We start from the raw sequence: 18,318 nt of genomic DNA, 5'->3' as shown, positions 1-18,318 counted from the left end.
ACCCACACGACCACTGGGGGTCTGGGGGCGTGGGGGTGTGGGGTGTGGTGAGAGGAATAAATATCCCAACTGTGCTGTCTGCCTGCCTTCCAGCATCTGGTAGTGCTCTCCATTGGCGAACCCAGCCAACGGCTGGGCCCAGGAGGGGCCTGTGGACACCGCCAGGCAGAGCAGGCTCCCGGGGGCATGGAGCCGGGCAGAGAGTGGATCTCAAGGGCGCAAGAGTTTTGCAACACCACATGGATTATGCGTGTTTTCTTATAACCTCACACTCTGTCCCTTGCCACCAGCAATGAATGATAAAGTCTTTGTAGGTGGAGATGATTTTCTCTTTCTTTCTTAACACATTACTACGTCTGCTGAAATGTGATAGTACTTACCATTTGGAACAATAAGAAGTCTTTCCTTAGATTTTTTCCTTTGCAAGTGTATTAATATTTGGCTTTTTTTTTTTAATTTTTTTTAAAGATTTTATTTATTTGACAGAGACAGCCAGCGAGAGAGGGAACACAAGCAGGGGGAGTGGGAGAGGAAGAAGCAGGCTCCCAGCGGAAGAGCCTGATGTGGGGCTCGATCCCAGAACGCTGGGATCACGCCCTGAGCCGAAGGCAGATGCTTAATGACTGCACCACCCAGGCGCCCCAATATTTGGCTTTTTTAAAAGAGTTTATTTTTAAAAAAATTTTTTTAAAGATTATTTGAGAGAGAGAGAGAATGCATGCATGGAGGGAGAGGGGGAAGCAGACTCCCCACTGGGCAGAGAGCCTGAGGTAGGGCTCTATCCCACGACCCTGAGATCATGACCTGAACCAAAGGCAGTTGCTTAACCAACTGAGCCACCCAGGTGCCCCGAGTATATTACTATTTGGTCTAAGAAAATCTTGTGAAAATATCTTTTTCACAAAAACCACGGAACCCCTGGCAGGGGTGTAAAGAAGTTGCCATGAGTTGGGAACTCATTTCCTTCGTTTCTCATATTTCTACCGGAGACTATTCCACTAAGGCAACTCCCCCGGGGCCCTTACTCATCTCTCCTTGTGTAGAATGGGTGAACTGCCTGATTGTTGGACAACAGCCTTAGGTCTCTGGCTCCCGAGTGGCTGGAACTAATCTATTAAAGGCTGCGAGCATTACAGAGTTGGTTTCTTCCTGCTGTTCGCCCTGGAGCAGTACAAGGCTGCAATGCGGAATAAGTACACCTGCTCTTAGTCCCACACCTTCCCTCAAGCATGAGTCCCACTTGGGACATTGAGCCTAAGTGAGCCTATTTGATTACGCATCTCAGTCTTGTCCTTTAATGCAGGCCTAGTGGTAGTAAAACTGATATTTCAATCTTGACTGGTTCCTGAGTCTATCTGCTAAATTGGTTCCAAACCTGAGTTTCGGAAAGGAGGATTTTATGTATTGAAGCTTCTAAGACCTCAGTGCTTGGCCCTGCTTGCCAGGAAGCAGCACTGTGACAGATTCAGACCTCTTGCAGATAACATAGAACCCTGGCGCCTCTGAGACTTCAGGCACTGGGAGAATGGAGGCATCACCAAGAGATAGGTAATGTCGGGGCTTTAAAATGTCAGCCCTATAATTTGGAAAAGTGTTGGGAATTTGGGCTTACGAGTCAGACTAGTGTTTGAGTTTGGGCTCTGACATGTTCTAGCTATAGGTCTTCTGCAAATTATTTAAGCTCTTTGGGATCTTAATGGAATCACCTGAAAAATTGAAATAATATTAGCTCTTAATATTTATTATTGTCGCAATTTAAGTAATTTTCCTAAGACAGTCAAAAGTACCCTTTAAAAAGTCCAAGAGAGCCCAGGCATTTTTCTCTCATTCTGCCTAAAGTGCAGAGGAAGAGGAAGTACTCTGCCACAGGGAAAGAATGTTCTGGAATACATTTCCAAGACTTCTAGTACTTTCACTTCTGCTAACGAAATCTCTGATCACAAAGTCAAATAGTTGAAATACGTCTCCTTTGTTAATAAAAAAGTTACTGAAGTTGATAGAGTATTGTGCTATTCATCTTTTGATATATTATGCAAATAATAGCTTCTATAATTTCCACACGCATGTGTCTCACTTGGAACTTTGAACAGATCTTGTAAGCACCACTTAATTTAGCTACTCTTTCAGTTGTGTGTCTTGGTAGGCCTAGATCTGTGCCTAGAGTCACTGGGCATTGACTATACTGTAGAGCTTGATCTATGTATTTGAAAACCTAACCTTTTTGGAAAGTTTTACAAAAGTCACTTTTACTAACCTTTGATAAGCTATTAACCTCTTGTGAGATCATTGGAAACTAGCTCTCAAGAATCAAGAGGATAAAAGAAAGGGCAAAATCACTTAGTTTTTTAATAAGTATAAGCAAGATTTCTAGTCAATAGACAATTGATTGCAATTTATAATCAATATGCTGATGGAGACAAGGAATTTTTTTTTTTTTACATTTTTAAAACGAGTATAATTGACACAGAATGTTACATTAGTTTCAGGTGTATAACCTAGTGATTCGACCAGTCTATATATTATGCTATGCCCACTACAAGTGCAACTACCATCTGTCACCCTACAATGCTGTTGTATTCCCATTGACTCTATTCCTATGCTGTACCTTTTATCCCCATGAATTATTCCATAATGGGAAGCTCCTACTCCCCTTCAGCCATTTTGCCCATCCTCCTTCCCCTACCCTCTTGCAACCATCAGTTCTCTGTATTTATAGGCCTGATTCTGCCTTTTTGTTTTTTAGATTCCAATATGATTGAAATCCTATGGTATTTGTCTTAACTGGTCTGACTTATTTCACTTAGCGTAATACGCTCCCCTCTAGGTGCATCCATGTTGTTGCAAATGGCAAAATCTCATCCTCTTCTATGGCTAATTTTCCATTCCATATATGCCACATCTTTATTCATCTATTCCATTGTGTGTGTACATACATACACACCACATCTTTATTCATCTATTGATAGACACTTGGATTGCATCCATATCTTGGGTATTGTAAATAATACTGCAATAAACATAGGAGTGCATATGTCTTTTTGAATTAGAGTTTTCATTTTCGTTGGGTAAATACCCAGTAGTGGAATTATTGGATCATATGTTATTTCTATTCTTAATTTTTTGATGAACGTCTGTACTGTTTTCCACAGTGGCTGTATCAATTTACATTCCCACCAATAGTGCACAAGGGTTTCTTTTTCTCCATACCTCACCAACACTTGCTGTTTCTTGTCTTTTCTATTCTAGCCATTTTGACTGATGTAAGGTGATCTCTCATTATGGTTTTGATTTGCATTTCCCTGATGATTAGTGATGTTGAGTATGTTTTCATGTGCCTGTTGGCCATCTGTATGTTGTCTTTGGGAAAATGTCTATTTCAGTCCTCTGCCCATTTTTAATAGGATTCTTTGTATTTTGTTGACACTGAGTTGTATAAGTTCTTTATGTATTTTGGATATTAAAGGTTAATGGAAATTTTAATGAAGGCAGTATGGCAGATAACAGTAATGAGTGCCTGAAGAGCTAATGCTCCCCGAATTGTACTTACTGAGCTTCTGAAATTTTAAAACTGGAGGTTAGGTAAAAATTATAAAACATAATTATGTTAAATGAAGACCATTCACTATTTGACTCAAGTCCAGTGGATTTTTCTTAATAAGAAAGCCTTATAGAGCACAAAGTAAAAAACAAGATATATAGGAGAATAAATGAATGAGTGGTGTTAGGTGGGAAACATAATTGGGAACTGAACCATCCTTTTCATTGGTCCTATAAAGTCTCCTTTCTTTTATGAAGCTCCACACTTATCAAGCAAAGTGGTTTGCTTAGAGTAGCCGTCATGTAAATAAATATTTGTCGATTTGATGGATCCAAAGCACAGTCTTGGAGAAGCTGATCTTTCACGACCGGTGAAATAGGAATGTTTTAAGGTATGTCAGACTTGGCCTGCTTTTGTGCTTTTAGCCATAGTTTTATTCTTTATATCTTTAGTCAGTTCACACAGTGATTCAGTATATGCATTTGGATGTCTCACTTGTTCTCAAATCTTTTGGAGACACACAACATTCTAAAGAAGCTCCAGAGCAATGCTAGAGAATTTGCTACAATGGCTACTTTTAGGGTCAGTCACTACCTAAAGAAGATGATTAGGAAGTCATTAAAGTGTTGCCTAAAATATGCATGGTTCAATTTTCCTATTTGTGGAAGCCTTTGCTTTATGAATCTGGTAGACTCCTGGTCAGTCTTCAAGATTTGGTGGAAATAGCTCCTTTCTGAAAGTCTACCAAACTCCCCTCAAGCAAAATTAATGATTCGTCCACCATGTCCCAACAATACTCTCCCGCTCCTAATATATATGGTGCCCTAATTATCTGCTTAGGTATCGTCATATTGTTCTGAAGTTATTTGTCCTCTGACTCAAGCTCCTTAACATTCACCTTGATATTAGCAATTACTGGTCCTTTCTTCATGCCTGGTAACCAACCAGGAACAATCAGGCCCTCACAGGTACTCTGTAGGGATTAGTCAACTAAGTGAATAACAGTATAGACTTGAACTCAGTAGTTCTTCTTAAAGATGCAGTGTACTTATAAAATACTCTACTACAATATCTGAGAAATATTTTACTGGAGTCAAGGGATGCCTTCTGAGTCCAGTTGGAAAAACCATATCTAAGTGACTTTTCCGGTTCTACGGGCTCAGGTATGTTAACAAGCAGTGATTTCCTTAAGCTGTGGGTGGACCTGGACTGTAAGGGAGCTGGACTACAAGTGGAGTGGAGCCTATTAAACTTTCCACCCATCCCTCCCCACTCCTCAGAATGGACGTTTGAATTGAGAAAGCAGAACATTGGAACCTTACCATTTATACACCTCTCGAGCTTGGAACTCCAACCATCTCTTTTGGGTAGTTTAGGATTCTAATTAGAGAATGTATTTGCTCACTTTTTGCTCTGTATACACATCTCTGTAAAAGCACTTCCACTGTAGTAAGTTATTTGCCCCTGTGTCTCGAGGCCCAGTGAGACTGCAATGCCTGAGGATGAGCCCCTGCCTTTACATTTCCATTGTCTGATACAGCACTTGGTACGCAGCCTATAATCAGCAGACGGTTTTTGATGGAAATAAGTAAGGGCGAATAGATGGAGAATAGCTCTCTTTATTTGCCCACTCACCTGATTTGTGTTTTCTGTCCTCACCCAGATGTTGCAGCTCTGGATCTGAGTTTCTCATCCAAAGTCAGGCTTTTAAAGGCAAACATTCAAAGTCACAGAAAAATCCATCTAGTCTTTTGATGAATATTTATTGAGTGCTTAGTATGTACCAGGTACTTTGAATACAAATAAAAATGAGACGTGGCCCTTGACCTCGATGAGCTCACGGTGTCATTAAATAGCAGATAACAGTAGTTCTTAGTTAATGGTCATTCAAGCTAATGGTTTTATTTAGAATTCAGCCATCACCAAACTCTTGGGCCCTTCTGAGAAATTACTAGGACAAAACAGTGACTTAAAGGGAATCAAGTGCCATAACCTTTCCTCCATAATGGGATTGTTTTTCGGAAAAAAGTGTCAAGTATCAGAGTTATGAATATTGAAAATTTTGCCAATACAAATTCTTCAGTAGGCAGAAAAAACCCAGAAATGTATAGTTTTAGTACTACCCAGGCTTAAATAGAAACGTTTCTGGGAGGGAGATCAAATGTCGGGTTGGCAGGTCAGTGGCAACAAATAAGGACTTTTGAAGTATTTTTTAAGAATAACAACACATACGGGGCAAAGCTCGTATTTGACAATAACTTTTTCGAACAAGAGCGTGTTCTGGATTGGGGCCGGCCCCCAGAAGAGTTTGCGCCTGATCCAGAAGGCAGGAGGGACGCGGCAGCCATGCGCACGTGCGGGGGATCTAAGCGCTCGTCGCTGCAGCAGGTTGGGCGTGTGGTCACCCCTACGTGGCCTTACCTGGTGGGCTGTGGGGCTGCAGCTGGCCCGGTGGGTCCTTCAGCTTCTGCAGCTCTCCTCCTCTAGCTGCTGCACATCCTGGACCAGGCGCATGGGTGGTTCTGTGGCCAAAGGCACCTGCTCCCGTACAGGTCACCAGCCTCATCGACTCTGGAGGTGGTAAAAGACAGATGTGGGTGCCTTTTTATTCTTTGGGTTCTAGTTTGCCCTTGTGGGTTCCAATTTGTCCATGTCTGTCCCCACTTCACATCTAGCTTTCCTTCTCCTTACAGTCTTGCTGACCCATAGCAACTCCCAGCCTGCTACCAGATGCCAAGGCAACGACTTGCCATAAATTTTCTAACCACGTCCATAGTTGTGGAAGGTCTAATCCTTATGTTCCTCGATCCATGTCATTCCTAGTGGTTCTGCTTGAGCCGTAGCCGATGCAGAGACAAACATACATCTTTTAATGAATCCACTGATAGGATTTCCCTCTTTCCTATGGTCCCATCTCTGATCCCCATCGCCCTGGGCACCTGATGAAATAGTTAGCTTGAGTTTAAGAACCATGTTGTGCAAAAAAACCCCAAAAAACAGAAAACAAAAAAACCATGTCTTTAAACCCTCGATTCATGTTCAGCATGGTAAGAGGCACACATAGTAAAAGACATTTAAAGCTAAAGGAAAACCAGATTCCTGTTATCCCTCTCAATCTTACCACAGAACATGGTTCATTGAGTGGGAATAACTTGCAAAATGAGTCCTCCCGTTTAAGTTATGGCTTCTCTCTCCTTTCCTGTATCTGTGTGGTTTCCTTGATCACATGTGGTTGACCTTTAGGAAGTTAAATGCATGTAGAATGCAGCACCACCATAAGCACACCGGCTTCTTCATCGGGCGTTTTCTTCATTTCCTTTCTAGTTTTAGTATCGATGACTCTTTGCCCTCAAGTTATTTCACCCCTGGGCACCCTCACTCTGTAGAAACCCTCTCCTTCCCCCCAGCTTCCTCAGCCCCCTTCAGCTTTAATCTTCCTTCCCAAACATCTACAATTTGAGACTCGAATGATTGTTACTTCAAAGTTGTAAACTGAGCAAATTACAGCTGTGGATTTGTTACTGGAGTGAAATGAGCGTGCCTAGGTCATTTGAAAACTTCCTGGGAAATACTCCCAATCCTAAAAGGATTATAGGGGGATCCTGATTTATCCTATTGTTCAGTAAGAAGAGCAGTTTCTTGGTAAGCAGATGCTTGGAAGCAGATGCTATTTCAGGATTGTCACTTCAGAATTGTGTAAATCTTACACTTGGCTGTGAGTTTTAATTAATGAACTGCTTACATTAAGGTTGGATTTCTTGATTTATTGAGATTTTGTTTCACCTACATTCCACTTAACTAAATCCACAAGCTTCAAGCTTGATTTACACGGTCTCATTTCAACTGAAAACACATTTCCCTTACAATATTTACAACTTTCTTAATAGGATAGTCATTGAAAAACAAACCTTTGCTCGCTGTAATGATATTAGAATATTATAAAAATTCAAAACCTTCTTGTTTTCATTTCCTCACGTCCCTACCTGAAAACCCACAGAGACTGCCCGTTGCCTAGAAGAGAATGTCTCAACCTTTTTTCACCCAACATATGTCCCAATGATTTCTACTTTGCAGACAAACTCCCACAAGCATCATAGTCCCAAGGAAGCATATACTCTGGATTATTGTTTGTAACCCATGTTCCTCTGGCCTCACCCATGCAAATGAGATCACAACTTAACCTAGTGTCTCCTGATTGATAGTCTCCACCTGCATGAGAGCCGGATGACCTTCTCAGGTTCCTTCTAATTTCTTTCAGGGAGTCTCCGGAGGTGTTTCACGTGGGCTCCCAGCTCTCTATATGTGCTTGGGTGTTCATAGGGTCCAGCCTGTTGACCCTGTACTGGCCAAGGATTGATGCTGTCCCTGCCATGCTGACTTCAAGGTGAATTACTCCTTTGTTACTGGACTGAGCGCAGACACTTACCCTTTCCTTAACTCCTCCCAACCCTACTGAGACCAGGCTTTGATGTTAACAAAACTACTGAGAGCTCAGGAAAATTGAGGATATTACAGCAAAGAAACTTACAACTGGTTATTAAATATGGAGGGTCTTGAAGCTGTGCATTGTAGCTTACCACCATTTGGGGGTGTCTTACTGATTCCCTGGGTCTAGGGTTTCTGCTCCAACTAGCTGCCAATCTACTCTCCTGCTGAGGATGCCAGCTCCCCTTACTGCCACCCAAGCAGCCTGGATATTTTGAGTTCTAAGCCTACAAGAGCAAAGCCTGAAGAAGGAGTTCCATCTTCACCTTCAGTTTCAAGTCTGCCTTCCTAATTGTCACTCTCACTCCCTGCATCTGCCTCTTTGCAGGGTGACTGTGAGTGGGAAAGTCCTCTGCCATTAGGAGAAATCTCATTTATGTCCACAGCTGGGAACTTGCCTTCAAAGAAACCATAGCAGAACCCAACAGTCCAGCTTCATACAATGGATAAACAAATGTAGGAATGTCACTTCGTTATAGTTCTCTCTTTCAAATTACAAAAGAAAGGACAGCTCCTTTCTAATTTTTCAAAGTTCTAGTTGAGCAGTTTTAACTAACATCAAGCGAGTTGAATTTGATCAAATCCAGTTCAGTTTCTCTTTATGCTTTTTCCAATATGAACTGAAAACCGTGAATGCACGTTCTTCCTGTGGTCTCAGTTAAATGTCCCAGTAGCAACTACTCAATCAGAAGTTCACATATCTCTATAAGACAAGCAGTTACTTGTTTAGATTAAAAGGTACAATCTAGGCCATTATTTAAAAGGAAACCCATCCCCAAAGGAAATAATTTACAAAATACAAGTCTGCTTAGACATGTACAGTCTTTTACTTTAGACCTGCAGCTTCTCAAGCTTTCCATGTCATTTGCATAATAATAGCTCACTGATGTTTCAGTCAGTACAGACTAGGTTATGCTGCAGTAACAAACAATCCTCAACTTTTAAGTGGCTTAAAATATCAAAGATTTATTTCTCACTTATGCTATACTTCTGCCTAAGGTCAACATGAAATCTCTGCTCATTGTAATTATTCAAGGACTCGGGATGGAATAGTTTTCTTCTCAAACATTGCTAGCCTCTCTGCTACAGGGCTAGAGAGCTCTAGAGGTTCTTGTACTGCCCATTAAGTGCTTCCAGCTCAGTGTTACATGGCTCTCACTCAAACACATGGGAGTAGGAAGTTCAATCCTGTAATGACCCTACTCTTGTTTTGAGATTTGAAACAATACCTTTAGTTGTATACTGAATATCTCACAGTCACATAGTAATAGGTCAGATCTATTGATGCTTAGGTATTGTACTAAGATACACCTTTATGTATATGACTTATTTTAATTTTAATAATCTTATGAGGTAGATACTATTATTATTGCCATTTTACAGATGCAGAAACTGAGATATGGAGAGGAGATAAATAACTTTTTGTGCTCATAGGTTATTACGTGGTGGGGCTGGGAATTGAATCTTGGCAGTCTGCTTTCATAGGCCATACTCTTAACTGCTGCACTGTACACATCTTATTCAACTTTCCGAAGCTGAATTTGTCATCTGCCTACCACCTCCCCAGGGCTGCCCTGCTCTTTCTGCCTTTTCCCAAGTTGGGTAAATGCCACACCACCAGCTACTTGGTTACAAATATCAGACATCCAGGACTTGTCTTTGGTTCCTCTCTCTCTCAGCTCCCACACCCAATCCAAGCCAGCTCTCAAGACTGCTATCTGTCACCCTTTCTGTCTCCTTGGTACTGCACTCCCCTCCTCAATGATGTCTGGAATGGTGCCCCACTATAATCCATTCTCCACAATGCAGTCAGAGTGAACTTCTAGAAATATGTATCTAAAGAATTTTATGTGTTACTTCCTCACTAAAAAACCCTACAATCACTTCCCATTTCCTATGAAATAAGGTCTGAAATTGTATTGTTCCTTCTGCTGGAACAGCCCCAACACACACACACACACACACACACACACACACACACACACACACACACGATTTAGCTAACGACTGCAAATTTCAGCTTAACTGTCACTTCTTTACAGAGACCTCCAGACTGGGTTAGGTCCCCTTTTCAATTCTTCTAAACACCTGTCAGTCACACTTATATTGACTTATTCAATGTTTGTTTTCATCATTAGAAAATAAGTTTCATGATGGTAGGAAGAGTGTTTATTCTGTTTACCACTGTATCTGTGGCACTTTAACATTGCGTGGTATGGGGCAAGGCACTCAGTACATATTTTTTGAATGGGTAAATGCATATTTACTAGCAACACATTACTTACAATCCACTTCACAGTGAGTTGCAACACTGCAGTGGAGACTCTCTGGTTGGGAATTGCTGAACTTCTTAGCTGGCGAAATAGTGAAGTAGTGGGAGGAGTCTGGACTCTGATCTTAGGCCTGAGTTCAAATGCCCCATAGCTGACTATGGGCCAGTAACCTAAATGCTCTAATGTTAATCTTCTCATCAATGAACTGGGAAGAAAGAGGGCCTCATAGAATTGGTCTGGAAACTAAGTCACACAATGCTAGTTTCTTTCTTAGGCTATTGCCCAGGAGTCTTGTTGCAGCAGTCTCACCTCCTGGACCTTTTCAACTTCATTTTTTGCTAAAGACCTCAAAATAAAGAGCCTCTCTCTCTTCCAGAAATATCATCCCTATTTCCTCTTACCAATGTAAGTCCGTTTTCTGAAAACCCAGCTCAAATCTTACCTTTTAAAATAAAATTTCCAGTATGCTTCATTCTGTCCCTTCAGCATTTCAATAGAAAGTTCACTCTATATCAGTTTGTGCTTGATCATACCTGGCTTTATGGATATTTTCCAGCTGGTTACCTGGAAAGATGACAACTCTGTGGAAGCGGTTCCTTTGCTTCTTTATGCTGCAGAGTGCCTTGTACAAAATAGTCTTAATCAATTGTTGAGTTAATTAATTTGCTCATCCTGTCTAGGAAGCAGAAGTTGTTCTGATCATATTTGTTTCACACCACAGTTGTAAGTTTTAGCCAGGACTATTTTAAACAGAAAAGAAGGTGCTTACATTGACAGATTCTAGTGCACCGACTTTTAGTCTCTATTTTGTCTTATTTGACACATAGACTAACCCTGGAGTGGTGTGGTTTTTATTTTTGGTTTTTTAAGCTTGAATTTCTCCAAGAAATAATCCCAGTGAGATAGAAGAATCAAATTTCCTTAGTCTGTTAACAAAAACAAACGAAAAAATCTTTAAAAACTCAAACTAATAGCTAAAAACTTAAGAAGACAGAACAATATAAGCTAAAGAAACCTCAATAGAGAAAAAAATAAATGGAATAGTCCTATATCCATTAAATTGGATCCATAGTTAACCTCTTCTCACCCCAAAGTCCCCCTCTAGGTCCAGATGGTACCACTGGTGAATTCTACCTAGCATTTAAATTAAAAAATAATACCAGTTTTACTCAAACATCTTCCAGAAAATCAAGGAGAAGGGAATACTTCCCAATTCATTTGTGAGACCTGTATTATCTTGAGAGCTATCCACTATTCCTCATGAACACAAATGCAAAGGCTTTAGCAAAGTGTTCACAAATTGAATCTAGCAATAAATTAAAAAGCTAATAAAACATGACCAAATAAGGTTTATCTCAGGAATGCTAAGCTGGCTCAACATTTGAAAATCAATGTAACTCACTATGTGAATAGTCTAAAAAAGAAAAGCTCTATGGTCATCTCAATAGATGCAAAAAAGACTGACAAAATTCAGGGTCCATTCATCAAAAAACTCTTAGCAAACTAGGAATAGAAAGGAGTGCTCCCAATCTAATAGACTGCATCTACCAAAAGAATCTACAAAACAACTTAAGGGCAGTGACTTTCAGATGTTCTCATTAACATCAGGAACAAGGAAGGCTTTCCATTGCATCAGAGGTCCTAGCAAGTACAATAAGGCAAGAAAAGCAAATAAAAGGCTTACATTTTGGAAAGAAAAAATTAAAACTGTATTCTCAGATGACATGATGGTCTACATAGAAGAGAACATAGAATCTACCAAAAAGCTGCTAAATCTTGTAAGTTTAGCAAAGTTTCAGGATACAAGAGCAATACACACACACACAAAATCAGTTGTATTTCTATATATTATAAAGGCACAATTTGAAACCAAATTTTTTAAAAGTACCATTTAAAATAGCATCCAAAACATGGAATACTTGGAGATAAACCTAATAAAATATGTGCAAAATTAGTATGCCAAAGATTAAAAAGCATTGATGACAGAAATAATAAAAGAGCAAAATAAATGGAGTGTATTGTGTCTTTATAGATCAGAAGACTCAATATTGTCAAGACATCAGTTTCCCTCAAAGTGATATGTAAAGTAAATGTAATTCCAACCAAAATCCCAGGAGGCTTTTTATAGAAATTGACAAGCTGATTCTAAAAATTACATGGAAAAGCAAAGGCCAAAATAATTCTGAGAAAGAACAAAGTTGGAGGACGAACCCCCGCTGGTCAAGACTTACTATAAAGCTACAATAATCAATACTGCATCGTATTGGCAAAAAGATAGACATATAAGTCAACTGATCAACAGAGAAGAGAACAGAGGAATAGACCACACAAATGTTAACTGAGTTTCAGCAAAAGTATCAAGGCAACACAATACAGAAAGGCTAGCCTTTTCAATGAATGGTACTAGAGGACATCCATTTGTAAAAAGTGACCTCCATACAGATAGTACCTCACACTGTATTCAAAAGTGAACTAAAAATGGATCAAAGACCTAAATTTAAATTTAAAACTCTAAAATCTCTAAAATAAAACATAGGCAAAGAATCTTTGTGACCTTGGGTTAGGCAACGATTTCTTTTTTTTTTTTTTTTAAGATTTTATTTATTTATTTGACAGAGATAGAGACAGCCAGCGAGAGAGGGAACACAAGCAAGTGGAGTGGGAGAGGAAGAAGCAGGCTCCCAGTGGAGGTGCCCGATATGGGGCTCAATCCCAGGACTCCGGGATCACTCCCTGAGCCGAAGGCAGATGTTTAACGACTGAGCCACCCAGGCGCCCCTAGGCAAAGATTTCCTAGAAAGGACAGGAAAAGTATGATCCATAAAAGAAAAAGTTAATAAATTAGATTTCATCAAAACTTCTCGTTACCTGATGTTGTGAAGAGAATGTAAGGACAGTCCACGGACAGGGATTAAATACTTGCAGATCATCTGTCTGATAAAGGATTGGTAACTAGAAAATATGGAATTCTCAACATTCAGTAATAAGAAAGCCAACAAACTATTGAAGAGGGCAAAAGATTTGAACATTTACTTCATCAAAGAAGAGATATATGTGGCCAGTAAGTATTATGAAAAGATGCTCAGTATCATTAGTCTGTAGAGAAATGTAAATTAAAAGTACAATACGATACCACTACACACCAGTTATAATGGCTCAAATAACAGTAAACTGACCATACAAAATTCAGGTGAGACTCTTGAGTAACTGGACTTCTCAGACATTTACCGGTAGGCATGTAAAGTGGTAGAGCCACTCTGGGAGAGTTTGACAGTTTCTTATAAGTCCACACAATAACCCATGCATGAATGTTTATAGTATCTTTATTCATAAGTATCCCAAACTAGAAACAACCAAACGAATACTAAATGGAAAAATTGTGGGACATCCCTGTAATCATAATAGAATACTATTCAGCAATACAAAAGAATGAACTCATACACAGCATGGCTGAATTTAAAAGCATTTGCACAGTAAAAGAAGTCAGATTCAAAAGGCTGTATACTGTATGATTCCATTTATATAGCATGCTGGGAAAGGCAGACATAGAAATCAGATCTGTGGTTGCCAGGTGCTATGGGCTGGGGTTGGGGTAGGGGACTGACTAAAAAGGACGCAGGGATGTTTTTATGATGAAAATATTCTCTACCTTGACTCGGGGGGGGGGTAGGGGGATGGTTTACATGACTGGAAAAACTTCTCAAAATATATAGAACTGTACATTTTATTTCATTTTTTAAAGAACTATATATTTTAAAAGACAAATTTTTACTGTTTGTCAATTATAGTTCGATTAAAGAAGAACATTTTACAAGCCTCCTAAAGAAAGTGGATATGAGTGAAGTAAGAGAATGAAAACCAGCTCAGTGTCCCTGTTCCAATGTCTCTTCTGCTCCAGCTGCTGCTCCAAATGCTCTCCCACCTGGAGCTGTGTTTATGGGCACGAGCAGGTGGATTCAGGAGGGAAGGAGGAAGCTCTACTTTCTCAGCATTAGCTCCATACTCTTTGGCTGAGAATACCTTGTTTCATCCAGAGAAGACAGCACCAAAACCAACCAAACAAAAAAACTCCTTTGCTTGAAAAAAGTAATTTAAAAAAATTGTCTATCAAATTTATAGGGACCTGTCTAACCTTAATACTTTTTAATTAACCCAGTTTGCTAATGAGTTAATGCCATATTCAGAAGGAATATTTGTCTTGTCCAATTTTCACATTTCATTAAACCCACAAATTCTACATTCTCCATCTCAGATACTTTCTTCCCCACATCTCCATGTGTTCATTTCAAAAGACATAGTCTTGCCCTTAAGGTATGAGAAAAAGTTCTAGCATTTTTTGCCAAAAAAACAAAAACAAAAATAAACTCCAAAAAACATTTATTTTGGTAGGGAGCAATTGCACAACAGTGAAACATTGTGAAGTAGCATGCAAGAGATTCCTGCAGCTCTCCAAACTAGCCTAACAGGTGTGAAGAGCTCTAAGGGAAAGAGTGCAGGTCAAATATTATCCGGAATATGACATTTGGGAAGATTTGCTTTTTTCCCTCTAATGGTCTCAATAGGAGGTCTCACCAAACGTTGCATATCCATATTGCCAAACACTTCTGAAAATTCAAAAAACAGAACCAAGGTGTTTTATTTCAAATGTTGGGCCACACCATTTCCCATGACAGTTGATTATTTTCCCTTCTGTGCTGGAGGCTTGACTTTTTCCAAAGGGATGAGTGGAGATTTGGGTGAGCTTCTCATGCCTGAGGGTCTGACATAGAAATATACGACCACCATACTTCTGGTATTTTCTTGGACTTCCACAATTAAAAACTTTTTTCCCCCAGATGTCAAGCCTTGTGTTCCACATTTTGATAAAGTTTAGAAGGTTATAGAAGATGGGCTTCATCAGATCTAACCCCAAAAGTTTTGTTTCAGTTCTCAACAAATTATACCTTACCCACAACAGGCTCATTATTTTGTTACTTTTGTAAAATCAATATGACAGTATTTAAGGGCATGAGAATACTGGGGAGAATGTGGTTGTATGAAAAAGAAGTTTTGAAAATGTGTAAATAATAATCGTGGGATAGGCTTAATTGCTCAACAAGGAATGGAACGGGATGGTCTTCTCAAACTATTAGAAAACTTATTATCTTCTGTTTGCCTCTATTTCTTTAAACTTTTGCTTAATTTTTTATTAAATGGACTGAATTGAACTATATTTGGGAGAACTTTCTGTATGTAAGAATCAATATGCCAGGGTATGATGATTCTTTTTTTTAATTTAAACTCAATTAGCCAACATCATTAGTTTCAGCTGTAGAGTTCAGTAATTCATCAGTTGCATGTAATACCCAATGCTCATCACATCATGTGCCCTCCTTAATGCCCATCACCCAGTTACCCCATCCCCCCCACCCAAAGAGTATGATGATTCTTACCAAGTGGTACTGATTACAACATGGAACACGAGGAAAGTAGGATTTCAGATTCGAACAGGAGAAGGACAATGATATTAATCTCTCAGTGTCTCTAAGATATTTCAACTCAAGATTGCCTAGACAGAACACTTGAACTTTACTCTTTAAAACCAACTTTTCCATCTTTTTAGGTGCTTATATTTAAAAGTCGTTGTTCATCTGTCTCTCCTTCTCCTAAATTAACCCATCAGCAAATCTCAAATATATCTTAAACCACTCTACTTTTCTGCATCTCTGGGGAACTAGTCTAAGCCACTGTCTTCTCTCATCTACAGCAGGGGTTGGCAAACTTGCTTCATCAAGGGCCAGATAGTAAATGCGTTTGGCTATGTGGGCCATGTAGTCTCTATGGCAACTGCTTAAGCCTGCCATTGTAACACAAAAGCAGCTGTAGACAATACATAAACAAATGGGTGCGGCCAAGTTCCGTTATAATTTTATTTATGAAAGCAGACACTTGGAAGTGGTTTGCTGACCCCTGAATTAGACTACTTCAATAAGCCTCTTACCCCCTGCATCCAGTCTTGCTCCTCTTCCATTTCCTCATACTGAACCAGAATTCTGTCTTTACAACTGAAATCTGATCACTTCACATCTACCAACGACTTTCTATTGCTCTACGGTCTAAATTTCTTATTATGGCCAAAAGGCCCTGAATATTCTGATCTGACTACTGCTCCAGCTCATGAAGTATTATTTCCCTCAGTCTCCTTATTTTACTCACAGGGACCGTTCTTCCCTCCTGGAAATGCTTTCTCCAGTTATCACTGCCCAGTTAGTTCTTATTTATTTGAGTCTTGATTTACATGTCATTTACTTTGAAAGGTCTTTTTTGACCACCATCTTCACCCAGACTAATTTAGATACCTCAGTATTAACCCTTCATAGCAGTTGTAGTTAGTTAATTTTGTAATTATTTGTCAAATGTTTCTCTCATTAAATAGTAAGCTCCCTGAGGCTAAGGACTGCATCCTGTTCACTGCTATCCTTCTTAGGTCTAACACTGTGCCGGATACCTAGTACATAGGTTAGTTAGTAATACATCAGGCTGCAAATAGCAGAACCTGATTACAATAGCTGAACCAAATATGGGTTTATTTTTATCACATAGTAAAAAAGTTGAAGACAGGCAGTCCAGGGCTGGTACAGTATTTCCATAGTATCAAACTCGGTGGTCCATCTCTTTTTCTGTTTTCCTCATGATTGCAAAGTGGCTGCCACGGTTCCAGGAATCATCTGCATTTCAGACAGAAAAGTCAAAGATACTATTAAATGAGTTTCTCTCCTTTAAAGAAGAAAAAAAAACCAACCCACACAACTCTTTCCTATATATCTTTTTTTTTTTGAGAGAGAGGAAGAGAGAGAGGGGAGGGGGAAAGGGGAGGTGTGGAGGGAGAGAGAGAGAGAATCTTAAGCAGGATCCATGCCCAGCGCAGAGTCTGGCGTGGGGCTCATTTCACAACCCTGAGATCATGCATGACCTGAACTGAAATCAAGAGTCAGATGCTTAACTAAACCACCCAGGGACCCCAACCTATACATCTTTTTGTCTAGACCTGGTCACATGGCAACCCCTAGCTGCAACTGTACCTGAGAAGTTACATAGTAATAATATCTTGAAAAAGATGGGATTGTATTAGTAAGGAATAAAAGAAGAATGACTATTGAATAGACAAGTACTGGTGTCTGTCCTACTAGGCAGTTTCAATAAATATTTTTTGAATAACCAAATGAAAATCTTAAAACTGATTTGAAGTTGAAATAATTCTACATAAAAAGAATGTGACTAACAATGGCACTTGGATCTATATTCATTTTCTTGTTATTTTTAACAAATTTCACTCTTGTGTTTAATTTTATTGGTCTTTATTTGCTGTAACTGTTTTTAAGGGTCAGAAAAAAAAGGTGTTTTAGAGGGACAAATCCAAACTTACAATAAATTGTTTGGATTTTGCTTCCACAGGATTTTTCAAACAACACTATGCTGGAATGGCTTTAATAACATGAGCATTTGAAGCCAACATTGTTTTCTTTGGAAATACCTTATTACAAAATTATAATATATAAATATTTTAGCAGTAATAATATGGGTAATAGTTCTTAATGGCCTGATCTGCCTATGGGCTTCTAATTCAGTATTGGTATTTTTTTCAGACAACACTGTAAAAATCTGATTTTATGTTGCCGTGCTGTGAACATCTTCAAGTCAAATAGCAGAAGCAATGCTCTTCTCTTATTTAATTTTTTAATAGCTCCCTAACCTACATTCAGAAGAATCTATATATAAAATGTAACCAGAAGACAGTCTTAATAGCAAAACCATCTAATCTTCTGTCCATTTTTTTTAGTGTAAACTTTTTTTTCCTGCAGATATGAAAAGTGAAAATTGGATTTTTCCGAAGTATTGAAAAACTGGAGCAAAGATGTGTTTTTAAGATCAAGGTACAATATTAAGAATTTTACAGTGCTTAATAGTACTTGAGAACTTGTCAACTGGAAAACTTAAATCTTTTCACAAATATCAGCCCCTCAGCCAATCTCCTGGACCTAT

General features: G+C 39.2%; 1 long non-coding RNA gene across 2 annotated transcripts in view; it reads left to right on the top strand.

Annotated features, from left to right (window-relative positions):
* Nucleotides 1-18,318, top strand: part of LOC113257710 (uncharacterized) — a 319,690-nt gene that overhangs the window by 149,415 nt on the left and 151,957 nt on the right. For both annotated transcript variants that reach the window (XR_008955934.1, XR_008955933.1), the window contains exon 4: nucleotides 18,138-18,209. This is a non-coding gene — a long non-coding RNA (uncharacterized LOC113257710). The remainder of the gene's footprint in view (nucleotides 1-18,137; nucleotides 18,210-18,318) is intronic.

The sequence above is a fragment of the Ursus arctos genome, unplaced genomic scaffold (genome assembly GCF_023065955.2).
Source record: "Ursus arctos isolate Adak ecotype North America unplaced genomic scaffold, UrsArc2.0 scaffold_26, whole genome shotgun sequence".
Taxonomy (NCBI): domain Eukaryota; kingdom Metazoa; phylum Chordata; class Mammalia; order Carnivora; family Ursidae; genus Ursus; species Ursus arctos.
The sequence above is the reverse complement of the archived record's forward strand: the minus strand, read 5'-3'. Positions and strand labels throughout refer to the sequence as shown.